This window comes from Nerophis ophidion, linkage group LG25 (assembly GCF_033978795.1).
Source record: "Nerophis ophidion isolate RoL-2023_Sa linkage group LG25, RoL_Noph_v1.0, whole genome shotgun sequence".
NCBI lineage: Eukaryota > Metazoa > Chordata > Actinopteri > Syngnathiformes > Syngnathidae > Nerophis > Nerophis ophidion.
The window spans coordinates 9,020,947-9,048,259 of NC_084635.1; the positions used below are offsets into that span (position 1 = coordinate 9,020,947).

The following is a 27,313-nucleotide window of genomic DNA, read 5'->3' on the forward strand; positions in this document are numbered from 1 at the left end:
GCAATATCGCGAAATGATCAAGTATGACATATAGAATGGACCTGCTGTCCCCGTTTAAATAAGAAAATCTCATTTCAGTAGGCCTTTAAATAATACTTGTTTAGAACAGATCTAAAACATCTCGGGTTGCAGCGGACATATTAGCCCAGCACCACACACGGCTAAAAGTCGTCTCTTTTCATGGCATGATTACGCAGTAATTTGGACATCTGTGTTGCTGAATCTTTTGCAATTTGTGCAATTAATAATGGAGACGTCAAAGAAGAATGCTGTTGGTGGAAAGCGGTGGATCGCAGCTGCCTTTAGCAACCGAAACACAGCCGGTGTTTCTTTGTTTGTTGTGAAGCTTTAACACAGAGCGGTCAAGCGAACATGTTTCCAGCACGTTTTTGGATGGGAAAATTGTGATATTAAGTCGGCTCTTACCGAAGAGTTCAGTGGATTATGCGACCTCCTCCTGTAGCTGTCAAAAAGGCAGCTGTGATCTTGGCTCCTCCTTTGGCTTCTCTCAGAGACACTGGCGTTCACCCGCAGCCCTCCGACTTTCAGGTATGACTTTATAATCTCACTAAAACACTAGGAATACTATAAGCAGATAAGGGATATCCTAGTAAATGTGTCTAATAACAACTGAATCCCTCACACTGCCGTCGCCTTTTTTTTTTTTTTTTTTTAGTGCTTCACTCTTTCCTCATCCACGAATCTTTCATCCTCGCTCAAATTAATAGGGAAATCGTCGCTTTCCCGGTCTGAATCGCTCTCGCTGCTGGTGGCCATGATTGTAAACAATGTGCAGATGTGAGGAGCTCCACAACCCGTGACGTCACGCGCATATCGTCGGCTACTTCCGGTACAGGCAATGCTTTTTTATTAGCGACCAAAAGTTGCGAACTTTATCGTCGATGTTCTCTACTAAATCCTTTTAGCAAAAATATGGCAATATGGCGAAGTGATCAAGTATGACACATATAATGGACCTGCTATCCCCGTTTAAATAAGAACATCTCATTTCAGTAGGTCTTTAAATCACTTATATCTCATAGTGAGAGGCTCAGCGGACAAGAGCAGCGCATGACAGACCTTACAGTGACTGTGCAGTCATTCTTCGAAAGTATGGGGTGACGTGTTCTCACGGCTGGGCACCAGCACCACGACCTCGGTGGGCGGGTTGGAACTCCCAACAATGCAACTCATTTGGCATCTCCGACATTGCAACTTCCTCTTGGTCATATGAAAGAACCCAGATATTGAGCAGTCCACTGTTCCACCAAGTATCATGATTTGCGGGAAGTGTTTATAGTAAGAATAAAGCACATTCATTGCCCCCCCCCCCCCCCCCCCCACCCCACATACTTGCCAACCTTGAGACCTCCGATTTCAGGAGGTGGGTGGCGTGGTTGGGTGTGGGGCGTGGTTAAGAGGGGAGGAGTATATTTACAGCTACAATTCAAGTCAAATATTTCATATATATAAGAAATACTTGACTTTCAGTGAATTCTAGCTACTGGTGTATGTATATATATATATATATATATATATATATATATATACACTTATATATATAAATACAAAAAATACTTGCATTTCAATGTTCATTTTGTCACACCGCGGTGAGGGAAGTCTTGTCTTGGTTTTTCTGTCTTGTGATTTACGTGTATTATTTTGAAAAGCTAACCTCCTGTTTCAGACCACGGGCCCTTCCTCTTGTGTCACCAGTCTGACGTCATCCCTGATCCCTGATTGTTTCCACCTGTTTCCCATCATTCCATATCCTATTTAAACTCACGCCTCTTTTTGTCCGTTGCCAGATCGTCTTGTCTATCGTGCCTTTCTAGCGTCCATGTCCATGTCCTTGATTAGCTCCTTGTCTTGCTCCTGTTTTCCTAGTTTCCCTAGTTTTAGCTGTAATTTTGAGTTTTCTTTTTCCTGCTTCGAGCGTCCTTGGTTTTCCTTCGTCTTCCTAACTGGTGAGTTTTAGTTTTTCCAAATTTCGAATTTTTTGCCTCATTGATTTTTTTGTTATTTATAGTTAGTGTATATATATATATATATATATATAGGTCGTTTTGGTGTTTTTTCCTCCTGTTGGAGCGCTTTTCGTTTATTCTAATTGATATTCTTTTTTTGTTAGATTTTCCTTCGATTAGTATTTGGTATAGGGGCGGTATAGCTCGGTTGGTAGAGTGGCCATGCCAGCAACTTGGGGGTTGCAGGTTCGATTCCCACCTCTGCCACCCAAGTCACTGCCGTTGTGTCCTTGGGCAAGACACTTTACCCACCTGCTCCCAGTACCACCCACACTAGTTTAAATGTAACTTAGATATTGGGTTTCACTATGTTAAGCGCTTTGAGTCACTAGAGAAAAGCGCTATATAAATATAGATCACTTTACTATTCCTCATTTTTGTGGAGTGATTTTAAGTTGTTTATCCTCGGAATTATTTTTCCGCGTGTTGATTATTCTTGTGAAAAACTTCTTTGCATTGGAGCTAGTAAAAAGTTGTTTCAAAATAAAAGCTTTATTTTTTTGAACTTCCTCTCTGCATCTGGGTCCTCTCCTTACTCCGAGTCGTAACACATTTATTTACACATATACACACACATAACACTCATCCATTCATTGTTGAGTTCAGGGTTGAATTGCGCATCCTTGTTCTTTTCTCTGTCACTATTTTTCTAACCATATGCATGTACAGTAGATGTCAGTATTGTGCTGTTTAAGAGTGTCACAACATTGCTGTTTACAGCAGACGAACTGCTTTACGGTAGAGGAAAACGTGACTGCTGTTGTGTGTTTTACCGCGCTGGGAGGACGTTAGATAGATAGATAGATAGATGGATGGATAGTACTTTAGTGATTCCTTCAGTTAATGTAAATGCCTAACAATAAACCCACATAAGAACCCAAGAACTCGCCCTTCGATCATTCTACAGTTATAACGTCATTGGGCAGGCACGCTGTTTATATCGTGGGAAAGCGGACGTGAAAACAGGCTGTCCTCACCCTGGTCCGCTTAGAGCTGGAGGGGGCGTGGCCTCCAGCTCCGCCTGAATTTCGAGAGATTTTCGGGAGAAAATTTGTCTTGGGAGGTTTTCGAGAGAGATGCTAAATTTCGGGAGTCCCCCGGACAATCCGGGAGGGTTGGCAAGTATGCCCCCCCCCCACCCCCCTCGCATTTAGGACTGTAAGATCGACTTTTAGCCTGAAGCTACACTTTCCACCGCACACCTCTTTAATATTTCTCTGCCTGAGCATCCTTGGATGTGGGACTCATTCCGCCTTCTTCTTCCCTGCCTGGTGCTGATTTTTTTTTTTATATAGACAAGGAGGATAAATCGCTTCAACCTTGCATTGATTACCGAGCCCTGAATGATATTACCATAAAAAACAAATATCCTCTTCCACTTATAGATTCTGCCTTCACACCCCTCCACTCCGTCACCATTTTTTAGATTTTTTTTTTCAAACTCGACCTACGCAACGCGACCACTTCATCAGGATGAGGTAGGGAGGATGAGTGGAAAAGAGCCTTCAATCCACCCCCGCTCAGAGTAACTATGATATTGGGAACAGGGAGTTGTTGGCGGTGGGTTTAGCACTTCAGGAATGGAGGCAATGGTCGGAGGGATGAATGCACTTCCAGCCGACTGCCCTCCAGGTCTTCTTAATGTGACGAGTTAAGGCGCAAAAAACGATTATAGCCGTTTCGCCGATTTTGAGCAGTGAAATACTTTACACCAGACCCGGTGTATTAAGGCCTGGGGCGATAAGTTTTTCAATCTGGCCCGCCGGACATTCCCAAATGTTTTTAGAGCTGTAAAATTAAAATTGTAGCCGCCATTACAATGTGCAGCTATATTTTCAAATTACCGTAAGTCTTAAACTGTAAAAAAAGCATTTCAATGGTTGGAATCTGCGCTTATGCATGATATAATACAACCCGTTTCCATATGAGTTGGGAAATTGTGTTAGATGTAAATATAAACTGAACACAATGATTTGTAAATAATTTCCAACCCGTATTCAATTGAATATGCTACAAAGACAACGTATTTGTACAAAATGCGGCTGCTAGACTTTTGACAAGAACAAGAAAGTTTGATCACATTACGCATGTACTGGCTCACCAGCACTGGCTTCCTGTGCACTTAAGATGTGACTTTAAGGTTTTGCTACTTACCTATAAAATACTACACAGTCCAGCTCCATCCTATCTTGCCGATTGTATTGTACCATATGTCCCGGCAAGAAAATCTGTGTTCAAAGGACTCCGGCTTATTAGTGATTTCTAAAGCCCAAAAAAAGTCTGCGGGCTATAGAGCATTTTCTATTCGGGCTCCAGTACTCTGGAATGCCCTCCCGGTAACAGTTCGAGATGCCACCTCAGTAGAAGCATTTAAGTCTCACCTTAAAACTCATTTGTATACTCTAGCCTTTAAATAGACCTCCTTTTTAGACCAGTTGATCTGCCGCTTCTTTTCTTTATCTCCTCTGTCCCCCCCTCCCTTGTGGAGGGGGTCCGGTCCGATGACCATGGATGAAGTACTGGCTGTCAAGAGTCGAGACCCAGGATGGACCGGTCGTCGGGACCCAGGATGGACCGCTCACCTGTGTATCGGTTGGGGACATCTCTACGCTGCTGATCCGCCTCCGCTTGGGATGGTTTCCTGTGGACGGGACTCTCGCTGCTGTCTTGGATCCGCTTTGAACTGAAGTCTCGCGGCTGTGTTGGAGCCACTATGGATTGAACTTTCACAGTATCATGTTAGACCCGCTCGACATCCATTGCTTTTGGTCCCCTAGAGAGAGAGGGGTGGGGGGTTGCCCACATTTGAGGTCCTCTCCAAGGTTTCTCATAGTCATCATTGTCACTGGCGTCCCACTGGGTGTGAGTTTTCCTTGCCCTTATGTGGGTTCTTCCGAGGATGTTGTAGTCGTAGTGGTTTGTACAGTCCTTTGAGACGTTTGTGATTTAGGGCTATATAAATAAACATTGATTGATTGATTTGATTGATTTGATGTTAAAACTGATAAACTTTTTTTTTTTGCAAATAATCATTAACTTTAGAATTTGATAACAGCAACACGTGACAAAGAAGTTGGGAAACGTGGCAATAAATACTGATAAAGTTGAGGAATGCTTATCAAACACTTATTTGGAACATCCAACAGGTGTGCAGGCTAATTGGGAACAGGTGGGTGCCATGATTGGGTATAAAAGCAGCTTCCATGAAATGCTAAGTAATTCACAAACAAGGATGGGGTGAGGGTCACCAATTTGTAAGCAAATTGTCGAACAGTTTTAGAACATTTCTTAACGAGTTATTGCAAGGAATTTAGGGATTTTATCATCTACGGTCCATAAAATAATCAAAAGGTTCAGAGAATCTGGAAAAATCACTGCACGTAAGCGATAATGTTACGGACCTTTGATCCCTCAGGTGGTAAAGCATCACAAACCGACATCAGTGTGAAAAGGATATCACCACATGGGCTCAGGAACACTTTATAAAACCACTGTCAGTAACTACAGTTGGTCGCTACATCTGTAAGTGCAAGTTAAAACTCTACTATGCAAAGCAAAAGCCATTTATCAACAACAACCAGGAACGCCGCCGGCTTTGCTGGGCCCGAGCTCATCTAAGATGGACTGATGCAAAGTGGAAAAGTGTTCCGTGGTCTGACAAGTCCATATCTCAAATTATTTTTGGAAACTGTGGACGTGGTGTCCTCCGGAACAAAGAGGAAAATAACCATCCAGATTGTTATAGGCGCAAAGTTCAAAATCCAGCATCTGTGATGGTATGGGGGTGTATTAGTGCCCAAGGCATGGGTAACTTACACATCTGTGAAGGCACCATTAATGCTGAATGGTCCATACAGGTTTTGGAGCAACTTGTGTTGTCATCCAAGCAACTTTATCATGGACGCCCCTGCTTATTTCAGCAAAACAATGCCAAGCCACGTGTTACAACAGCGTGGCTTCGTAGTAAAAGAGTGCGGGTACTTTCCTGGCCCGCCTGCAGTCCAGACATGTCTCCCACCGAAAATGTGTGGCGCATTATTAAGCGTAAAATACGACAGCGGAGACCCCGGACTGTTGAAGGACTGAAGCTCTACATAAAAACAGAACGGTAAAGAATTCCACTTTTAAAGCTTCAACAATTAGTTTCCTCAGTTCCCAAACGTTTATTGAGTGTTGTTAAAAGAAAAGGTGATGTAACACAGTGGTGAACATGCCCTTTCCCAACTACTTTTGCATGTGTTGCAGCCATGAAATTCTAAGTTAATTGGTATTTGCAAAAAATAAATAAAGTTTATGAGTTTGAACATCAAATATCTTGTCTTTGTAGTGCATTCAATTGAATATGGGTTGAAACGGATTTGCAAATCATTGTATTCCGTTTATATTTACATCTAACGCAATTTCCCAACTCATATGGAAACGGGGTTTGTATTACACACACGACACAGTGGCTGTCAACACTGGCTTCCTGTCCGTCAGTCAAGTAGGTCCGTGTGCCACATAAACACAATAATTCCTGTTACAAAATGTACACCTACCTAACATGTTTATTAATTAATAATAATAATAATAATGGATTAGATTTATATCGCGCTTTTCTATTGTTAGATACTCAAAGCGCTCACAGAGAAGTGGTAACCCATCATTCATTCACACCTGGTGGTGGTAAGCTACATCTGTAGCCACAGCTGCCCTGGGGTAGACTGATGGAAGCGTGGCTGCCAGTTTGCACCTACGGCCCCTCCGACCACCACCAATCATTCATTCATCATTCATTCACCAGTGTGAGGGGCACCTTGGGCAAAGGGTGAAGAGTCCTGCCCAAGGACACAACGGCAGCGATTTGGGTGTCAATAGGTGGGAAGCGAACCTGCAACCCTCAGGTTTCTGGCACGGCCGCTCTACCCACTACGCCATGCCGCCCCGAAATTGTATTTATTTTGATTATATATGTCTTCGCCGCACTGTCCTTTGGGAGAGTCTCGAAGCCGGGGAAGCAATCCAAGTTAGAATGTTTTGTATGCGAGTGAAGATAAAATGCGCTTTTCACTCTAAATTATCCATGACTGATCCTCAGGGTTCCCTCCGGGTACTCCGGCTTCCTCCCACCTCCAAAGACATGCACCTGGGGATAGGCCCCTCCCACCTCAAAGACATGCACCTGCGGATACTCCCCTCCCACTTCCAAAGACATGCACCTGGGGATAGGTTGATTGGCAACACTAAATTGGCCCTAGTGTGTGAATGTGAGTGTGAATGTTGTCTTTATCTGTGTTGGCCCTGCGATGAGGTGGCGACTTGTCCAGGGTGTACCCCGCCTTCCGCCCGATTGTAGCTGAGATAGGCGCCAGCGCCCCCTGCTACCCCAAAAGGGAATAGGCGGTAGAAAATGGATGGATGTATATATGATTTGAGATATCATGTTAAAGGTATATTAGTGTCCAACAATATCATACATTAGTACTATTTATTATTTTATTACCTAATATTTTAAATGCTATTATGGTGACAAGTGGTAAAAAAAAAATGGATGGTTAGATATACTGAGTAATTGTAGTGAATAAAAACCGAAATGGATCAGTGTGGTGTTTACAAGATGATGACATAACTGCATTGCACCTTGCACATGCACACATGATTTATTTGTTTAAGAGCTAAAAAGTGGGTGTTAGTAAAATACTTCCCTGCTGTGAGATATTTTATCGTGATGTTGCTGGTGCACAACTTCTTGTGTTGATAAAAACGCCAATAAAAATGCATTTTTTCACATTTTTATTCACACAAATTACGTTATCGATAAGGAAAATTGGTATAGGTATCGGTACTGATAAAATCCTACTGTTGTACTGTACATGTCATGAGGGGGTTGCATCTTACCGCAGGGTTTGTTCTCTCGGGATGCAGACCGACCACTCCGGACAAAGCGTGCAGGTAGGAACATGATTTAATCTTCGTGAATCGTAGGACATACAAAAAACAGGAAGCAAACCAACCGTCTGAATGCGGCGGTCCGCTCCCTGTACGATCAGTTTCAGAGCTTGGTCCGCATTTCCCGCAGTAAGTCGGACCCGTTTCCAGTGAGGGTTGGGCTCCGCCAAGACTGCCCTTTGTCACCGATTCTGTTCATAACTTTTATGGACAGAATTTCTAGGTGCACTCAGGGCTTTGAGGGGATCCGGTTTGCTGGCTGCAGGATTAGGTCTTTCCTTTTTGCAGATGATGGCTTCACCTGGCCAAGATCTTCAGCTCTCACTGGATCGGTTCGTAGCTGAGTGTGAAGCGACTGGGATGAGAATCAGCACCTCCAAGCCCGAGTCCATGGTTATCGCCCGGGAAAGGGTGAAGTGCCATCTCCGAGTTGGGGAGGAGATCTTGCCCCATGTAGAGGAGTTCAAGTACCTCGGAGTCTTGTTCACGAGTGAGGGAAGAATGGATCGTTAGATCGACGTCCTCGGTAATGCGGACGCCGTATGAATCTGTTGTGGGGAAGAAGGAGCTGAGCCGGAAGGCAAAGCTCTCAAATGACCGGTCTCCTATGGTCATGAGCTTTGGGTTATGACCGAAAAGACAAGATCACGGGTACAAGAGGCCGAAATGAGTTTCCTCCGCCGGGTGGCAGGGCTCTCCCTTAGAGATAGGGTGAGAAGCTCTGTCATCCGTGGGGAGCTCAAAGTAAAGCTGCTGCTCCTCCCACATCAAGAGGAGCCAGATGAGGTGGTTCGGGCATCCGGTCAGGAAGCCACCCGAACAACTCCCTAGGGAGTCCACGGGGGGGGAAGACCCAGGACACATTGGGAAGACTATGTCTCCCGGCTAACCTGGGAACGCCTCGAGATGTCAAAGAGAGGAGCTGAACTAACTGCCTTGGGAGAGGGAAGTATGGGCTTCTCTGCTTAGGCTGCTGCCCCTGCGGACTGGCCTCGGATAATCGTCAGAAAAGGGATGGATGGATATGAAAGTGATTTAATTTTTTGGTATCTTGGAATAGCATAAATAGCCGAGCTATTTGCCCGTGCCGTTTGTAATACTGCGAGCAGGGCAGAGTCAGCGTGTGCAGCCCTCTTAAGATGTGCGTCATGTTGCCTTGTCTTGTGCCGTGAAGCAGAAGCTGTCCCTTCCTGTGCCTCCTGAGATCACACTGCACTGCCCTGTCAAGAGCGCGACATGGCTAGAGACGAGGAGCAAGACGAGAAAAAAAAGAGAGAGCCAGAGAAGCAGCACGGAAATGAAAAGGAAAAGAAGATAATCCGGTGATAATAAGATCAATCAATCAATCAATCAATGTTTATTTATATAGCCCCAAATCACAAATGTCTCAAAGGACTGCACAAATCATTACGACTACAACATCCTCGGAAGAACTCACAAAAGGGGAAGGAAAACTCACACCCAGTGGGCAGGGAGAATTCACATCCAGTGGGACGCCAGTGACAATGCTGACTATGAGAAACCTTGGAGAGGACCTCAGATGTGGGCAACCCCCCCTCTCTAGGGGACCGAAAGCAATGGATGTCGAGCGGGTCTAACATGATACTGTGAAAGTTCAATCCATAGTGGCTCCAACACAGCCGCGAGAGTTCAGTTCAAGCGGATCCAAGACAGCAGCGAGAGTCCCGTCCACAGGAAACCATCTCAAGCGGATCAGCAGCGTAGAGATGTCCCCAACCGATACAGGCGAGCGGTCCATCCTGGGTCTCGACTCTGGACAGCCAGTACTTCATCCATGGTCATCGGACCGGACCCCCTCCACAAGGGAGGGGGGGACATAGGAGAAAGAAAAGAAGCGGCAGATCAACTGGTCTAAAAAGGAGGTCTATTTAAAGGCTAGAGTATACAATTGAGTTTTAAGGTGAGACTTAAATGCTTCTAGATGAAAAAGGAGAAAGCGGAAAATCCTTTTTATAGGAGATACAGAGAAAGCCCGTTTTTTTTTAAAAAGGGAAGCAAGTGAGGCAACATGGCTGACCGTGTTTTTGTTGGGATTGCTTCATTCCAAGCTGCTAAACTAATTGGATCAAGCTCAAGTGAATCGCACCCTGACCGTCCTGGAACGGATTGAACGGCATTGAATATTTTAAAGACTCGTGAATCAACGTGTCGAAAAATCAATCAATCAAAGTTGATCTATATAGCCCTTAATCGCAAGTGTCTCAAAGGGCTGCACAAGCCACAATGACATCCTCGGCTCAGATCCCACATCAGGGGAAGAAAAAAACTCAACCCGATGGTATATAATGAAAATACTTAGAGGGGACCGCATATTTTTTAGATCTGGTATTGGATTGATACCCAAATTTGTGATATCATCCAAAACTAATGTAAAGTATCAAACAACAGAAGAATAAATGATTATTACATTTTAACAGAAGAGTAGATAGAACATGTTAAAAGAGAAAGTAAGCAGATATTAACCGTAAATATAATTCATTTTCTACCACTTGTCCTTAATAATGTTGACAAAATAATCGAATGGAAAATGAGACAATATGTTACTGCGTACGCCAGCAGCTAAATTAGGAGTCTTTGTTTGCGTACTTACTAATAAAAGACAAGTTGTCTTGTATGTTCACTGTTTTATTTAAAAGCCTACTGAAATGAGATGTTCTTATTTAAACGGGGATAGCAGGTCCATTCTATGTGTCATACTTGATCATTTCGCGATATCGCCATATTTTTGCTGAAAGGATTTAGTAGAGAACATCGACGATAAAGTTTGCAACTTTTGGTCGCTAATAGAAAAGCCTTGCCTGTACCGGAAGTAGCAGATGATGTCACGAGTTGCAGGGCTCCACACATATTCACATTGTTTATAACGGGAGCCACCAGGAGTAAGAACAATTCGGACCGAGAAAGCGACAATTTCCCCATTAATTTGAGCGAGGATGAAAGATTTGTGAATTAGGATATTGATAGTGAAGGATTAGAAGAAAAAAAAAAGCGACAGCTCCGGGCGGTGGCAGTGTGAGCGTTCCAGATGTAATTAGACACATTTACTAGGATGATTCCTGAAGATTCCTTATCTGCTTATTGTTTTAATAGTGTTTTAGTGAGATTGTAAAGTTTGTAGAGATATACCTCGAGGTCGGACGGCTGCGGTGAACACGCAGTGTCTCGGAGAGAAGCCGAGGAGCCAAGCTCACAGCAGCCTTTTTTGACAGCAGCTGAAGGACGACGAATAATCCACTGATGTCTCCGGTAAGATACATATCACAATTTCCTCATCCAAAAACATGCTGGTTGAAGTAGAGAAACATGTTAGCTTAACCACTCTGCTTCACAACAAACAAAGAAACACCGGCTGTGTTTCGGTTGCTAAAGGCAGCTGCAATCCACCGCTTTCCACCAACAGCATTCTTCTTTATAGTCTCCATTATTAAATGAACAAATTGCAAAAGATTCAGCAACACAGATGTCCAAAATACTGTGTAATTATGTGATTAAAGCTGACGACTGTTAGCCGTTAGTGGTGCAGCGCTAATATTTCCTGACAGTCCGTGACGTAGCGCGTACACGTCATCATTCCGCGACGTTTTCAACGAGAAACTCGCGGAAATATTTTAAAATTGCAATTTAGTAAACTAAAAAGGCCGTATCGGCATGTGTTGCAATGTTAATATTTCATCATTGATATATAAACTATCAGACTGCGTGGTCGCTAGTAGTGGCTTTCAGTAGGCCTTTAAGGTTTAAACCTTGATACTCTTTAAAAAAAACAAACAGAGTGGAATAGGAGACAGCATCAGTTTATCAATCCCTCATGAAACACTTCTGTAGAGATGAAGTAGTCTTGTGATTTTTTTCCCACACCTACGTATATATCCATCCATCCATCCATTTTCTACCGCTTATTCCCTTTCGGGGTCGCGGGGGGCGCTGGCGCCTATCTCAGCTACAATCGGGCGGAAGGCAGGGTATACCCTGGACAAGTCGCCACTTCATCGCAGGGCCAACACAGATAGACAGACAACATTCACACTCACATTCACACACTAGGGCCAATTTAGTGTTGCCAATCAACCTATCCCCAGGTGCATGTCTTTGGAAGTGGGAGGAAGCCGGAGTACCCGGAGGGAACCCACGCATTCACGGGGAGAACATGCAAACTCCACACAGAAAGATCCCGAGCCTGGATTTGAACCCAGGACTGCAGGAACTTCGTATTGTGAGGCAGACGCACTAACCCCTCTGCCACCGTGAAGCCCTCCTACGTATATATATATATATATATATATATATATATATATATATATATATATATATATAATATTTGAGCATACTGCCCCCTGGTGTCCGAGCCGTCAACTCCCTCGGCTAACCATAACAGCCCTGCTCTCTGGGCTTCCCATAAAGAATATGAAGTGAAGTGAATTATATTTATATAGCGCTTTTCTCAAGTGACTCAAAGCGCTTTACATAGTGACACCCAATATCCAAGTTACATTTAAACCAGTGTGGGTGGCACTCGGAGCAGGTGGGTAAAGTATCTTGCCCAAGGACACAACAACAGTAACTAGGATGGCACAAGCGGGAATCGAACCTGCAACCCTCAAGTTGCTGGCAGGGCCACTCTACCAACCGAGCTATGCCGCCCAATATAAGAAGTCTGCAATTATTACAAAATGATGAGGACCCGAGGGCGGGAGCACATTACACCATTTTTAAAGTCGCTGCATTGGCTCCCTGTCTACTTCAGGTTACAAACTTCTATTGTTAGTTTTTAAATGTTTTAATGGCATTTGCGCCTTCTCATCTATCTGATTGTCTTTTACCGTATCAACTCTTGCGGATCCACTGGAACTGGCCTTGTAGCTTTGCCAAATACCAAGAGAAAGACCCATGGTGAGAGACAATATTTAGTCACTATGGCCCCCACCTGTGGAACAGCCTGCCAGAGAGCCCTCGGGATTGAAGAGACCGTTGATGTTAAAAAAAAAAAAAAAAAAGGCTGAAGACACACCTTTTTAATAAATATTTTTACTCATCCATCCATCCATTTTCTACCGTTTGTCCCTTTTGGGGCTGCGGTTGGTGCTGAAATATAATGTTGTATATTTCTTAGTGTGTTGTTTTCTACTTTAAGTATTAATATTACTAATAGTATTCTCTCAATGTTAAGTTTTCATTAACTTATTAATGTATTATTTAAAAATCATTTTAACATACAGTACAGGCCAAAATTTTGGACACCTTCTCATTTAATGTGTTTTTTTTTAATGACTATTTACATTGTAGATTGTCACTGAACACATCAAAACTATGAATGAACACATGTGGTGTTATGTATTTAACAACAAAAGGTGAAATAACAGAAAACATGTTTTATATTCCAGTTTCTTCAAAATAGCCACCCACTGCTCTGATTACGGCTTTGCGCACTCTTGGCATTCTCTCGATGCGCTTCAAGCACAACTCTTGAAGCTCATCGGGAGAATACGAAGAGTGTCCAGGTAAAAATGACGGTATTGTCAAAAAGGAAATAGTGCAACTTGTAAGTGGACATGCAGGGAAAACAGGAAACCGTAAACAATCATCGAGCCTTGACTGGAGGGCGAGGCAGGCATAAAACCAGGGGAGACAGGGCCTTCTCTGTGGTCGGCCCTAAGCTCTGGAACATTCTGTCCCTCCATGTTCAAACTGCTTCCACAGTGGAGTGTTTTAAGTCTCGTCTCAAGACCCACTTTTATTTTTTGACTTTTAACACTACGTGAGTTGTGTGGTCCTCTGTCCTCTGTGTTTTTTATACACTTTGATTTCTATTTTACTGTTTTGATTGATTTTACCCTTTAAAATTGTTTTTAATCATTTTTTTTGTATTGTTTTTATATTTATCTAGTTTTTGTTTTTATTCAGTCATTGGTGGACCATAATATAGTTTTTTTAAAATATTTTTAACATGGCTGTGCAGCACTTAGGAAACGTTATTGTTGTTTGAATGTGCTATATAAATAAAGTGGATTGGATAAATAGCAGCCTGATTGGCAACTGCATCCAGGTGTGCCGGGCTGCCAATCAGGGACAGGTGAGGGAATGGTGCAGGAAGTGGAACTAAAATAAGAGCGCTGACAGGAAATAAACACAAACACACAGGAAAACCTAAACATAACCAAACTGTCAGTAACAATTCTGACAAAACTAGCAAATAGATTAAAGTTGATGCACATTTGCAAGTAACAATGATGTTTACAATGATTTTAGTATCATAATTTGAAAATGGCAATGTTTACATTTTAAAATATCAACAGGGCACGTTATTTATTTTCGGTCTTGCATCGCTGCTCAAACTCTACTAAACTATCTTACATATTTTTTTTTTTACATTTGAGTAAAACATTTAAATACTTTTCAATGTTCATTTTATCAGTATGTTAATTCAAATTTGAACCATTCCCTAGTTTTCATTCATTTTTGAGTACGGATGCTTTAAAATGTGCTTGTTAAAAACAATAACAAACACTATGACGTTAATAGAGATAAAATGATAGGAAAAAAAAATAATTGTGATACATTTTTCTCATATCGCCCAGTCCTATTGTAGGCCATCCATGATGTATTCCTCATGGCAGAGAAGCAGTAATCTAAATAAGGAAGGAGGGTTGTGAGGTTCTTGCCCGGGAGCTTCAACGGCCTGCGAGCATTTTAATTATTGACATTAATACCAAATGGCATGTTGGAAGAAATAGCCCGCAGGTATTCTGAGTATATATTCGAGACAATTATCCACGCCTAAATAATCAGAACATTTATTTTTTTTCTGTAATGCCACTGACACAAGCACACTTGGTTTCTAAAATGTCAAGTCTGACAATATTTCAGAGTTTTGGGAACGTTATGCTGCACTAATAGGCGGCTCAATTCAATCCAATAGATCGGTGGTTCTTTTCAGAAAACACTAGGCTCTCCAAGTAGTCCTAAGTATTCATTAAAAACAAGGCATAGGTTTTATTTTACAAGCATTGTTTTACATATATTAGCCGCATCGGACTATAAGCCGCAGAAATATACTTGCAAAATGAGTTATTTACACAGTACCATTCTGTAAATGTTGATATACATACCTTAATTGTTTCCAAATGATGTCTGTAACCCCGCAGTAAAACGGCTGATCAAACAAAACAGAAGCCTTCGTCAGGGACCCATTAGCTGCAGAAGCCAGGTCTCCAATCAGCGAAACAGACTCAATAACTCCACGGTGATGTCTTGGCGAGTCCTAAGTATTCATTAAAAACAAGGCATAGGTTTTATTTTAGAAACATTGTTTTCATGTTTTAGCCGCATTGGACTATAAGCCGCAGATACATACATTTCAAAATGAGTTATTTACACAGTACCATTCTGTAAATGTTTATCGGTATATACATACCTTAATTGTTTCCAAACGATGTCTGTAACACCGCAGTAAAACGGCTGATCAAACAAAACAGAAGCCTTCGTCAGGGACCCATTAGCTGCAGAAGCCAGGTCTCCAATCAGCGAAACAGACTCAATAACTCCACGGTGATGTCTTGGCGAGTTTACTGAAGAATAAAAAAAAAAAATACCGGGGTAAGTTAATAATACTAACACAGACAAACGTAAATGTGTTAGCATACGAGCTAATGCTAATTAGGTACAAATCATACTTGTCAACCCTCCCGATTTTCCCGGGAGACTCCCGAATTTCAGTGCCCCTCCCAAAAATCTCCCGAGAGAACCATTGTCCCGATTTTCCTCCGATTTCCACCCGTGTAATATGGGGCCCGTGCCTTAAAGGCACTGTCCTCTCTCACCTGAAAAGGGGACTATTATATATGTCTCCTTTATCCATAGGTTTATCTATAACCCATAAAGTAGGCAGGCACGGAGCTATTTCTCAGTGGGTGTTTATTCCAGCCACCACGTTAATACACTGACACAACATTGGGATTCCCATCATAAATTGCTTCAAAACTACGGCAAGTGGTAATGTCCAAAAACATAACAGAGATGAAGGCGACGACGAGTAAGAAGAAAAAGTACGCTTGCAAGTTCCAAAATGATTGGAAAAAAATAAACTGAAACAACACAAAAACAATGCCGGTGTAAGTTAATAATACACACAGACACTCGTAAATGTGTTAGCATATGAGCTAATGCTAATTAGGTACAAATCATACTTGTCAACCCTCCCGATTTTCCCGGGAGACTCCCGAATTTCAGTGCCCCTCCCAAAAATCTCCCGGGAGAACCATTGTCCCGATTTTCCTCCGATTTCCACCCGGACAACAATATGGGGCCCCGTGCCTTAAAGGCACTGTCCTCTCTCACCTGAAAAGGGGAATATTATATATGTCTCCTTTATCCATAGGTTTATCTGTAACCCAAAAAGTAGGCAGGCACGGAGCTATTTCTCAGTGGGTGTTTATTCCAGCCACCACGTTAATACACTGACACACAACATCCAGATTTGCTTCAAAACTACGGCAAGTGGTAATGTCCAAAAACCTAACAGAGACGAAGGCGACGACGAGTAAGAAAAAGAAGTACGCTTGCAAGTTCCAAAATGATTGGAAAAAAATATTTCAGTTCATTCAGGACAGCTCGAAGGGGAAGGAGTGTGCTGCCGGCAAATTTTATATATCAGACTTCTCCATTGAACACAGTGGCAAAACAGATATACTTATTCATGAACCTCAACACCCCCCCTTCCGAATTCGGAGGTCTTAAGGTTGGCAAGTATGGTACAAATATGTTGAAAACACCCCTACAGAAATCACCCATGGGACGGTTTTATAAGTACAAACAGTTTTAGTTATATTGTAAAACTTAAAAACGTTATTTGAAGTCATAAATGAAGAATGCAATTGAGTAAAAAAAAATGCTATGGACGGCGAAAAGACTGACTGGCACTCCAGTTGAAACATTTTTTTTTTAAAAAGAACTGCCAGTAAATGGAAGGACACTGCAGCACTTGCAGTGAGTGAACTCGTCCAAAAGATGGCGCCATAGCACAAATAATAAAGCACACTGTCAGCATTTTTGCTTTTTTTTTTTTAATAAATTATTATTTTATTATGGCCGCCAGCGGAAAAAAAAACGTAAATCTTATAAGCCCCAAGGTTTAAATTGTAGGAAGTGAAGTGAATGATATTTATATAGCGCTTTTTCTCTAGTGACTCAAAGCGCTTTAGATACTGAAAATCAATATCTAAGTTACATTTAAACCAGTGTGGGTGACACTGGGAGCAGGTGGGTAAAGTGTCTTGCCCAAGGACACAACGGCAGTGACTAGGATGGCGGAAGCGGGGATCAAACCTGGAACCCTCAAGTTGCTGGCACGGCCGCTCTACCAACTGAGCTATGCCGCCCCAATATAGGAAAAAAATAAAGGCTTATAGTCCGGAATTTGCTGTATATTTAAAACTGTAACATTAGACACAGTTTGAACGGTAACACTGTGTTTGAATAAGGGAACATTAAACACTGTACTTAATGAATCAAATTTCTGGCGTACCACTAGTTGAACACATACCAGAGTTTGAGAATAGCTACAATAGAACCTATTTGGAGGTGGCTCTATTTTGTGCTTTCTAATTATTGCAGTAAAAAAACTACTAACAATGCAAATAATGGGGAAACAATCTATTCCGTCCATAGAAGCCTCGAAAAAAACACCCAACAATGTTTTATATACATGCTGTAAGTATATGGAATGCAATACCAGCCGCATTCATGACTACATGGAATTCAGTGCTTCTTAACCATAGGGCAGGGGCTCACTGTTGGGCCGGGTGCGCCAAAAAAAACATCTGTTTCTCCGCTGTGGTTTGTAGCGATGCTCAGTTGTAATGCACTTTTCCTCCACTTGAGGCAGTAATGACAATATCAAACCAACAGAAAAAGTCGGGAGCTTAAGTCGTAGAGAAGTGCAAAAATTATGACCAAAGTGGTAAAGCTGTTTTTGCATTTAAACTTTAATTTTATTGGCAGTTTTTAATTCATTTTAGGACAGCATAATTGTATGTAAATTTAGCTTTCGCCAGTTTATAGGAGTCCCTTCTTTTGCCGACTATTTCATTCGTATTTATTTTTGTAATCAGCCTGACCCAAGTCTTGGTAATAATCTTTTTGATAAACAAATAGTTTCAAATCTTTTGACACGGTTTGTTTTGTTAAACTGTAATTAAGTTAGATATAATTATTACATTTGTATAAATAGTAATATTAATAATTTAGACTTGTCCAGGGTGTACACCGCCTACCGCCCGAATGCAGCTGAGATACCCCAAAAGGAACAAGCGGTAGAAAATGGATGGATGGATGAATTACCAACTTAGGGAAAACGTTGGGCTGAACAGCAAAAAGGTTAAGAACCCCGATGTAATATTTACTGTATTTTGGTAATTTTAAGCATTACCACATAGCATTTCACATAGCAATTGGCTGTTCCCGTCAACAACAACAACAACTACTACTAATAACCATGTTCATAAGAGACAACAACGACTTCTTTGAAACAAATGAGCCAAAAACGTATCTTTTTGAGCCTGAATATAAAGAGGGTGAACTACAATTTTTAGAAGCTTAATGCTAAGCAGATCCAATTATCGTGAAGCATTAAGCACTCGTGCTAAGCAAGAAATACAAACCATGAACATGATAAAACAACCACTTACTGTACAATGTCTGCAACCGCTGTGATGCCGACCTATTGTATCTTTTCAGCACAAGACTATTCAATTTGTTTTTCTTTGAAGATTTCAGCAAAACTCTCACTCAAATAAAAAAATGTATGGATGAAACAAGCATCTTCCGAGCTACGTTTTCAGTTCTAGGTTGAATTTCAGAGTTGCCCAAATTCTTGGCTTGTGACCACAACCTTTGTCTCTAATCTAGCAGAAACTCAGCAGCTAGCTTATCCTCTTTATGAGCAAGTCTCAGACTCTTACCCATCACCCTGACGATAGCAATGTCGCTATAGCTTGGTCATCAATATGCAGGTCACGGCAGGTAAATGGAGCGTTGTTGGCGGTTTTCGGATGCTTTATGGGCGGAATTGATGACTCCTCATTACCTGCATTGTTAGCCACCGATTGCCAGGATTTTATTCACACTTGCAAGAAGTAGAAGTACAAAAGTAAGCATGCGGGCACTTCATCTGGATGAGTCCTAGAATCTTGCATTAAACCAGGGTTGTCAACCAGTTTTTCCAGTACAAAGGGGCCCAGACCAAATCAAGTATTAACACGGAATGAGTGATCTTGCCCTTGATTGGCAATGGTGGTTCAGGTTCTACACCTAACATCATATTGGACCAAAAATACAAAAACAAATATGTCTGGAGCCGCAAAAAAATAAAAGCCATAATACCTACAAATAGTGTCATGAGATGTAAATTGAATTATGTGGATGTAAAGGAAATTAAATGAGCTCAAATATAGCTACAAATGAGGCATAAGGATGCAATATGTACATACAGCTAGCCTAAATAGCATGTTAGCATCAATTAGCTTGCAGTCACGCGGTAAACAAATATGCCTGATTAGCACTCCACACAAGTCAATAACATCAACAAAACTCACCTTTGTGCATTCATGCACAACGTTAAAAGTTTGGTGGACAAAATGAGACAGAAAAAGAAGTGGCATAGGTAGCGACTTGTCCAGGGTGTACGCCGCCTTCCGCTCAATTGTAGCTGAGATAGGCGCCAGCGCCCCTCGCCACCCCAAAAGGGAATAAGCGGTAAAAAATGGATGGATGGATAAAACACGTCTTAGAAAGTCGGAGAAAGTTGTACATGTATACAAACTACGGTGAGTTCAAAGACCGGCAAAATTAGTAGGATAAAACGGCGCTTGCCAAATACTCCAATCGGTGAAGCATGTTTAATAAAAATAGTGTGCTTTGTAACAATTAGGGAGGTTTGTGTCATGTTTGTCCTCCGACAGAAACTATATTAAAACAAAACATATATTTTTTTCCCTTCATCTTTTTCCATACATTTTTGAAAAAGCTCCAGAGAGCCACTAGGGCGGCGCTAAAGAGCCGCATGCCGATCTAGAGCCGCGGGTTGCCGACCCCCAATCTAGTACAAGAGCGTATCTAGTCCATTTTACTATGATTACTTCCATATTTTTTGGCGTTTCAACATCGTTAGTTTTTTTTTTTAAGTTTATATTATGTTTATAAATTGAGAAAATACGAATATGACCAATGTATGATCCTGTAACTTCTGTACCTGGTATTGAATTGATACCCAAATTTGTGATATCATCCAAAACTAATGTAAAGTATCAAACAACAGAAAAATAAATGATTATTAGATTTTAACAGAAGTGTAGATAGAACATGTTAAAAGAGAAAGTTAGCAGATATTAACTGTAAATAATTCACTTCCTACCACTTGTCCTTAATAATGTTGACAAAATAATAGAATGGAAAATGAGACAATATGTTACTGCGTACACCAGCAGCTAAATTAGGAGTCTTCGTTTGCGTACTTACTAATAAAAGACAAGTTGTCTTGTATGTTTACTATTTTATTTAAAGGCCTACTGAAATTAGATTTTCTTATTTAAACGGGGATATCAGGTCCATTCTATGTGTCATACTTGATCATTTCGCGATATTGCCATATTTTTGCTGACAGGATTTAGTAGAGAACATAGACGATAAAGTTCGCAACTTTTGGTCGCTAATAAAAAAGCCTTGCCTGTACAGGAAGTAGCAGACGATGACGTCACCGGTGTGATGGCTCCTCACATCCTCACATTGTTTATGATGTGAGCCTCCGGCAGCAAGAGCTATTCGGACCGAGAAAACGACATTTTCCCCATTAATTTGAGCGAGGATGAAAGATTTGTGGATGAGGAAATTTAGAGTGAAGGACTAGTAAAAAAAAAAAAAAGGGCGATTGCATTGGGAGCGATTCAGATATTTTTAGACACATTTACTAGGATAATTCTGGGATATCTCTTATCTTTCTATTGTGTTGCTAGTGTTTTAGTGAGTTAAATAGTACCTGATAGTCGGAGGGCTGTGTCCACGGGTATGTTGAGGCAGGGGTAGGGAACCTATGGCTCTAGAGCCAGATGCGGCTCTTTTGATGACTACATCTGGCTCTCAGATAAATCTTAGCTGACATTGCTTAACACGATAAGTAATGAATAATTCCGCTGGTAATCACAGTGTTAAAAATAACGTTGAAATTATAAAACATTCTCATGCATTTTAATCCAACCATCCATGTTCTATCGCACCTGTTCAAGATGTTGCATCAATGGTAAGAAGTATTATATTTATTATTGGTTAACTTTAGAATAACAATGTTATTAAAAAGAATAAGAGACTTATTGCACTCTAAAAATGTTGGTCTTACTTAAAAATGCACGCATTTAGTTGTACTCATCCATCCATCCATCCATTCGTTTATTTTCTACGGCTTATTCCCTTTGGGGTCGTGGTGGGCGCTGGTGCCTATTTCAGCTACAATAGGGCGGAAGGTGGGGTACACCCTGGACAATTCGCCACCTATATGGCTCTCACGGAAATACATTTAGAAATATCTGGCTTTCATGGCTCTTTCAGACAAAAAAGATTCCCGACCCCTGCTCTGAGGGAAGTCACAAAGCTGCAGCAGGACAGAAGCGCCGCTGATCTCGGGTACAGAGGCGACTTATTTCCACAATTTTCTCACCGAAAACAGCCGGTCGACATGTAGTCGGGATCCATGTTCGCTCGACCGCTCTGAGGATATTGATAGCGAAGGACTACTAAAGAAATAAATAAAATAAATAAAGTTAAAAATTGGGAGCGATTCAGATGTTTTTAGACACATTTACTAGGATAATTCTGGGAAATCCCTTATCTTTCTATTGTGTTGCTAGTGTTTTAGTGAGTTAAATAGTACCTGATAGTCAGAGGGGTGTGTCCACGGGTGTGTTGACGCCAGTGTCTGAGGGAAGTCACGGCAGCTGCATTGACGGCGCAAGCTCCGCAGATCTCGAGTAAGAGGCGACTTTTTACCACAATTTTCTCACCGAAAACAGCCGGTCGACATGTAGTCGGGATCCATGTTCGCTCGACCGCTCTGAGGATATTGATAGCGAAGGACTACTAAAGAAATAAATAGAATAAATAAAGTTACAAATTGGGAGCGATTCAGATGTTTTTAGACACATTTACTAGGATAATTCTGGGAAATCCCTTAACTTTCTATTGTGTTGCTAGTGTTTTAGTGAGTTAAATAGTACTTGATAGTCGGAGGGGTGTGTCCACGGGTGTGTTGACGCCAGTGTCTGAGGGAAGTCACGGCAGCTGCATGGACGGCGCAAGCTCCGCAGATCTCGAGTAAGAGGCGACTTTTTACCACAATTTTCTCACCGAAAACAGCCGGTCGACATGTAGTCGGGATCCATGTTCGCTCGACCGCTCTGAGGATATTGATAGCGAAGGACTACTAAAGAAATAAATAGAATAAATAAAGTTACAAATTGGGAGCGATTCAGATGTTTTTAGACACATTTACTAGGATAATTCTGGGAAATCCCTTAACTTTCTATTGTGTTGCTAGTGTTTTAGTGAGTTAAATAGTACCTGATAGTCGGAGGGGTGTGTCCACGGGTGTGTTGACGCCAGTGTCTGAGGGAAGTCACGGCAGCTGCATGGACGGCGCAAGCTCCGCAGATCTCGAGTAAGAGGCGACTTTTTACCACAATTTCCTCACCGAAAACAGCCGGTCGACATGTAGTCGGGATCCATGTTTGCTCGACCGCTCTGAGGATATTGATAGCGAAGGACTACTAAAGAAATAAATAGAATAAATAAAGTTACAAATTGGGAGCGATTCAGATGTTTTTAGACACATTTACTAGGATAATTCTGGGAAATCCCTTAACTTTCTATTGTGTTGCTAGTGTTTTAGTGAGTTAAATAGTACCTGATAGTCGGAGGGGTGTGTCCACAGGTGTGTTGACGCCAGTGTCTGAGGGAAGTCACGGCAGCTGCATGGACGGCGCAAGCTCCGCAGATCTCCGGTAAAAGGGCGACTTTTTACCACAATTTTCTCACCGAAACCTACCGGTTGATAAGTGGTCGGGATCCATGTTCGCTTGACCGCTCTGATCCATAGTAAAGCTTCACCTCCGGGAATTTTAAACAAGGAAACACCGTGTGTTTGTGTGGCTAAAGGCTAAAACTTCCCAACTCCATCTTTCTACTTTGACTTCTCCGTTATTAATTGAACAAATTGCAAAAGATTCAGCAACACAGATGTCCAGAATACTGTGTAATTATGCGATGAAAAGAGACGACTTTTAGCCGCAAGTGGTGCTGCGCTAATATGTCCCCTCCAACTAAGAACGTCACAAACACGCGTCATCATTCCATGATGTTTTCAACAAGAAACTCGCGGGAAATTTAAAATTGCAATTTAGAAAACTAAAAAGGCCGTATTGGCATGTGTTGCAATGTTAATATTTCATCGTTGATATATAAACTATCAGACTGCGTGGTCGCTAGTAGTGGGTTTCAGTAGGCCTTTAATGTCCTTTGTGTTCTTTGATGTTTTCCTCTTACACACATCCTGATGTGTGCTATGGCGATGAGTTTTTTTCCCCCCCTTGGCCTCAGTCTGGACCCCCTCTACAGGGGCCCAGATTTAAACAGATTTTTTTTTTTTTCCCCTCAACTCCCCCAACAAATTCCCTGTATTTCACCTTTTTTGTAAGCAGCGCTGGAAGTTGGCAGATCCTGTTTTGTTTCCCTGTAATGTTTGTCTGATATTGAATGGGATTGTGCTGAAAACCTTAATTTTCCCTTGGGGATGAATAAAGTATTTGTGATTCAATCAATCAATGTTTATTTATACAGCCCTAAATCACAAATGTCTCAAAGGACTGCACAAACCATTACGACTACGACATCCTCGGAAGAACCAGCAAAAGGGCAAGAAAAACTCACACCCAGTGGGCAGGGAGAATTCACATCCAGTGGGACCTTTAAGGACAAACCTGCAATAAGGAACATATGTTTAAAGTACCCTAAGATTTTTTGTTAAAATAAAGCCAATAATGCAAATTTTTTGTGGTCCCCTTTATTTAGAACAGTACCGAAAAGTATCGTAGTAATTTTGGTACCGGGACAAAAATATCGGTTTCGGGACAACACTACAGCTAGCGCACTAATCGTTAGCTAGCCTAAGTGCTAACATGAATAAAAGACAAATTAAACTTGGTAAAAAGTTGTGTATTAGTACTTTGTGCACACATTCAACAATACCGTCAATAATAACATCAACCGTGAAAAGTCACAATAAACATGGTATGTAATTCATACTTGCCAACCCTCCCGGATTTTCCGGGAGACTCCCGAAATTCAGCGCCTCTCCCGAAAACCTCCCGGAAAACATTTTCTCCCGAAATTCAGCGGAGCTGGAGGCCACGCCCCCTCCAGCTCCATGTAGACCTGAGTGGGGACAGCCTGTTTTCACGCTCGCCTGCCCAATCACGTTACAACATCTACGGATTTCAATAAAAAAACTGCACACACAAGGAGACGAAGCAGAAGAACGAGGAAGGTACAGCCATGGCGACGCCGTCTGTAATAGTGATTCTATGTATTCTGTCGCCATCTCCTGGTGAATGTTGGCTATAGCGTTATGGGGTTGCTTTTTGATTGGCCAACGATTTATGTGGTGTTGCGCACCTGACGGCAAGTGACTTCAGCCAGTATGCAAATGGCAGAACAAAGGTTACTCAAATAGTGAAAGTTAAGTGGTGTTGTTGTTTTTTTAGTAACCAGCAAGCACAGTACGGTTAGTACTGTGCTTGCGAGGATCCTGATGAGAGTGCGGGAACATGACCACATCACACCAACTCTCAAATCCCTTTGCTGGCTTCCTGGTCCATTCAGGATTGAATTCAAAATCTCCCTACTAACTCACCAGTGCCTCCATGGAACTGCTCACCCCCAAATCCTCCACACGACACCTCCGCTCCATACAGGCTGACTTCCTCCAACCTCCACGGACAAAGCTTCGAACAATGGGAGACCGGGCTTTCTGCTCCGCTGCTACCCAGTCTGTGGAACGCACTCCCTGACCACCTGAGGGCACCTCAGACTGTGGATGCTTTTAAAAAAGGCTGAAAAACCCATCTTTTTAAAAAAAAAAGCCTTTCTATAGACATGCATGCCGGTTGTAGCTTTTGGGCTGTTTCTAGTTTTATATTTTATTTATTTTTATTATTACAATTTTGTACACTGTGGAACTTTGAGGTTGTTTGCTCAACGTAAAGTGCTTTTTGGAAATAAAATCTATTATTATTAGTAGAACAATTGTGTTTTTATTACTGTGTATTTGATAAGTGCCGTCTGAAATTCAACTAATTATTTTATTTATATATATATATAATATATAGCTAGAATTCACTGAAACTGAAGTATTTCATACACATATATATATGAAATACTCGAGTTGGTGAAGTATACTCCCCTCTCAACCACGCCCCCCGCCCACAACAACCACACCTCCGCCCCCCACCTCCCGAAATGGGAGTTCTCAAGGTTGGCAAGTATGACGTAATTGTGATATCGTTAAATTCCAACTGCAAAGCAGTAAGGCTCTTTGAAAAAGTTCAAGAGAAGGCAAGATCAAGGGCAGGCACCATCCCAAACACACTGTACTGACAGTTTTAAAACATTGCCGAGACAACCATGACCCGTGATTCACTCGCTTACTGCCCACATAAACAAGGTAACGAGCTGTCGGAAAGGTAACGAGCTGTCGGATGCAAAATTGATGAAAACGCATTAATTTTATTCACTCCTACTACCGATAGCAGAATTACTACGTGTTGTAACGAAACCATTTTGAAACGAGGGTACATTTCTGCTGCAAGTTTATGCAAGCACACTCGGCCCCGAGGCATTTCTGTTGATAGAAATTCATTATGTACAAATTCCAGCACACTTATACAGCCTTCTGATAATAGTTTGCTACAGAATATCATTTCTCCTCTGTAGAAAGAAAGGGTCTCAAAATGTACCATTACGGCTGCACAATGACACAATTAAATATTCATGTAACCCACCATGCAGAAATGTGCGAGGATTAAAGGCCGTTTTACTCTTTTGTCGGCTGTCAGTGGCTATTTAAGAAACTATTCACTGTGCCTTTTTGGAATGACTTGCCTCAGAGTCATAAAGGTCAGAGATTGGAAATGAAAAGTCCTTGAATAGGCTTTGAATTCAAATGGCTTCTTTTGTCCCCAGACCCGGCATTCCTCAACAGAAAGTCACTTCCTGTGCAGTTGGTCTATAGCGGGGGTCAGCAACCCGCGGCTCTAGTCTTTGGCGCCGTCCTAGTGGCTCCCTGGAGCTTTTTCAAAAGGTAGGTAGGTCTTTATTGTCATTGCACGAGTACAACGGAACATTGTTTTCAGCACCGACCCCTTCAAGATTAGACAAACAAACAGTGTACGGCAGGGGTCAACAACGTGGTGCCCGTAAGGACCAGATGAGTCGCCCGCTGGCCTGTTCTAAAAATAGCTCAAATAGCAGCACTTTCCAGTGAGCTGCCTCTATTTCTTAAATTTGATTTATTTACTAGCAAGCTGGTCTTGTTTTGCTCGACATTTTTAATTCTAAGAGAGACAAAACTCAAATAGAATTTGAAAATCCAAGAAAATATTTTAAAGACTTGGTGTTCACTTGTTTGAATGAATTAATTTATTTTTTTAAATTGCTTCTTATAACTTTCAGAAAGAAAGTTTTAAAAGAAAAAATACAACCTTAAAAATGGTTTTAGGATTTTTAAACACATATACCTTTTTATCTTTTAAATTCCTTCCTCTTCTTTCCTGATAATTTTAATCAATGTTGAAGTATTTTTTATTATTATTATTGTAAAGAATAATAAATACATTTTAATTTAATTCTTCATTTTAGCTTCAGTTTTTTCAACGAAGAATATTTGTGAAATATTTCTTCAAATTTATTATGATTGAAATAAAAACAAAAATATTCTGGCAAATATAGAAAATCTGTAGAATTAGATTTAAATCTTATTTTAAAGTCTTTTGAGTTTCTTTTGAAATTGTTCTGGAAAATCTAGAAGAAATAAGGATTTGTCTTTGTTAGAAATATAGCTTGGTCCAATTTGTTATATATTCTAACAAAGTGCAGATTGGATTTTAACCTATTTAAAACGTTTCATCAAAATTCTAAAATTAATCTTAATCAGGAAATATTACTAATAATGTCCCATAAAGTATTTTTTAAATTTTTTCAAAAATATTCGAGTTAGCTAGTTTTTGTCTTCATTTTTTTTTGGG

At 41.4% G+C, this 27,313-nt stretch overlaps 1 protein-coding gene across 1 annotated transcript in view; it reads right to left on the minus strand.

Moving 5' to 3' along the window:
* kcnq1.1 (potassium voltage-gated channel, KQT-like subfamily, member 1.1) overlaps positions 1-27,313 on the minus strand; it is a 267,264-nt gene that overhangs the window by 217,018 nt on the left and 22,933 nt on the right. Inside the window, exons 2-3 of the mRNA XM_061887272.1 lie at positions 15,388-15,541; positions 15,083-15,234 (exon numbers count right to left, since the gene is read on the minus strand). The gene's annotated coding sequence lies outside the window, so the exon portion shown is untranslated. The remainder of the gene's footprint in view (positions 1-15,082; positions 15,235-15,387; positions 15,542-27,313) is intronic.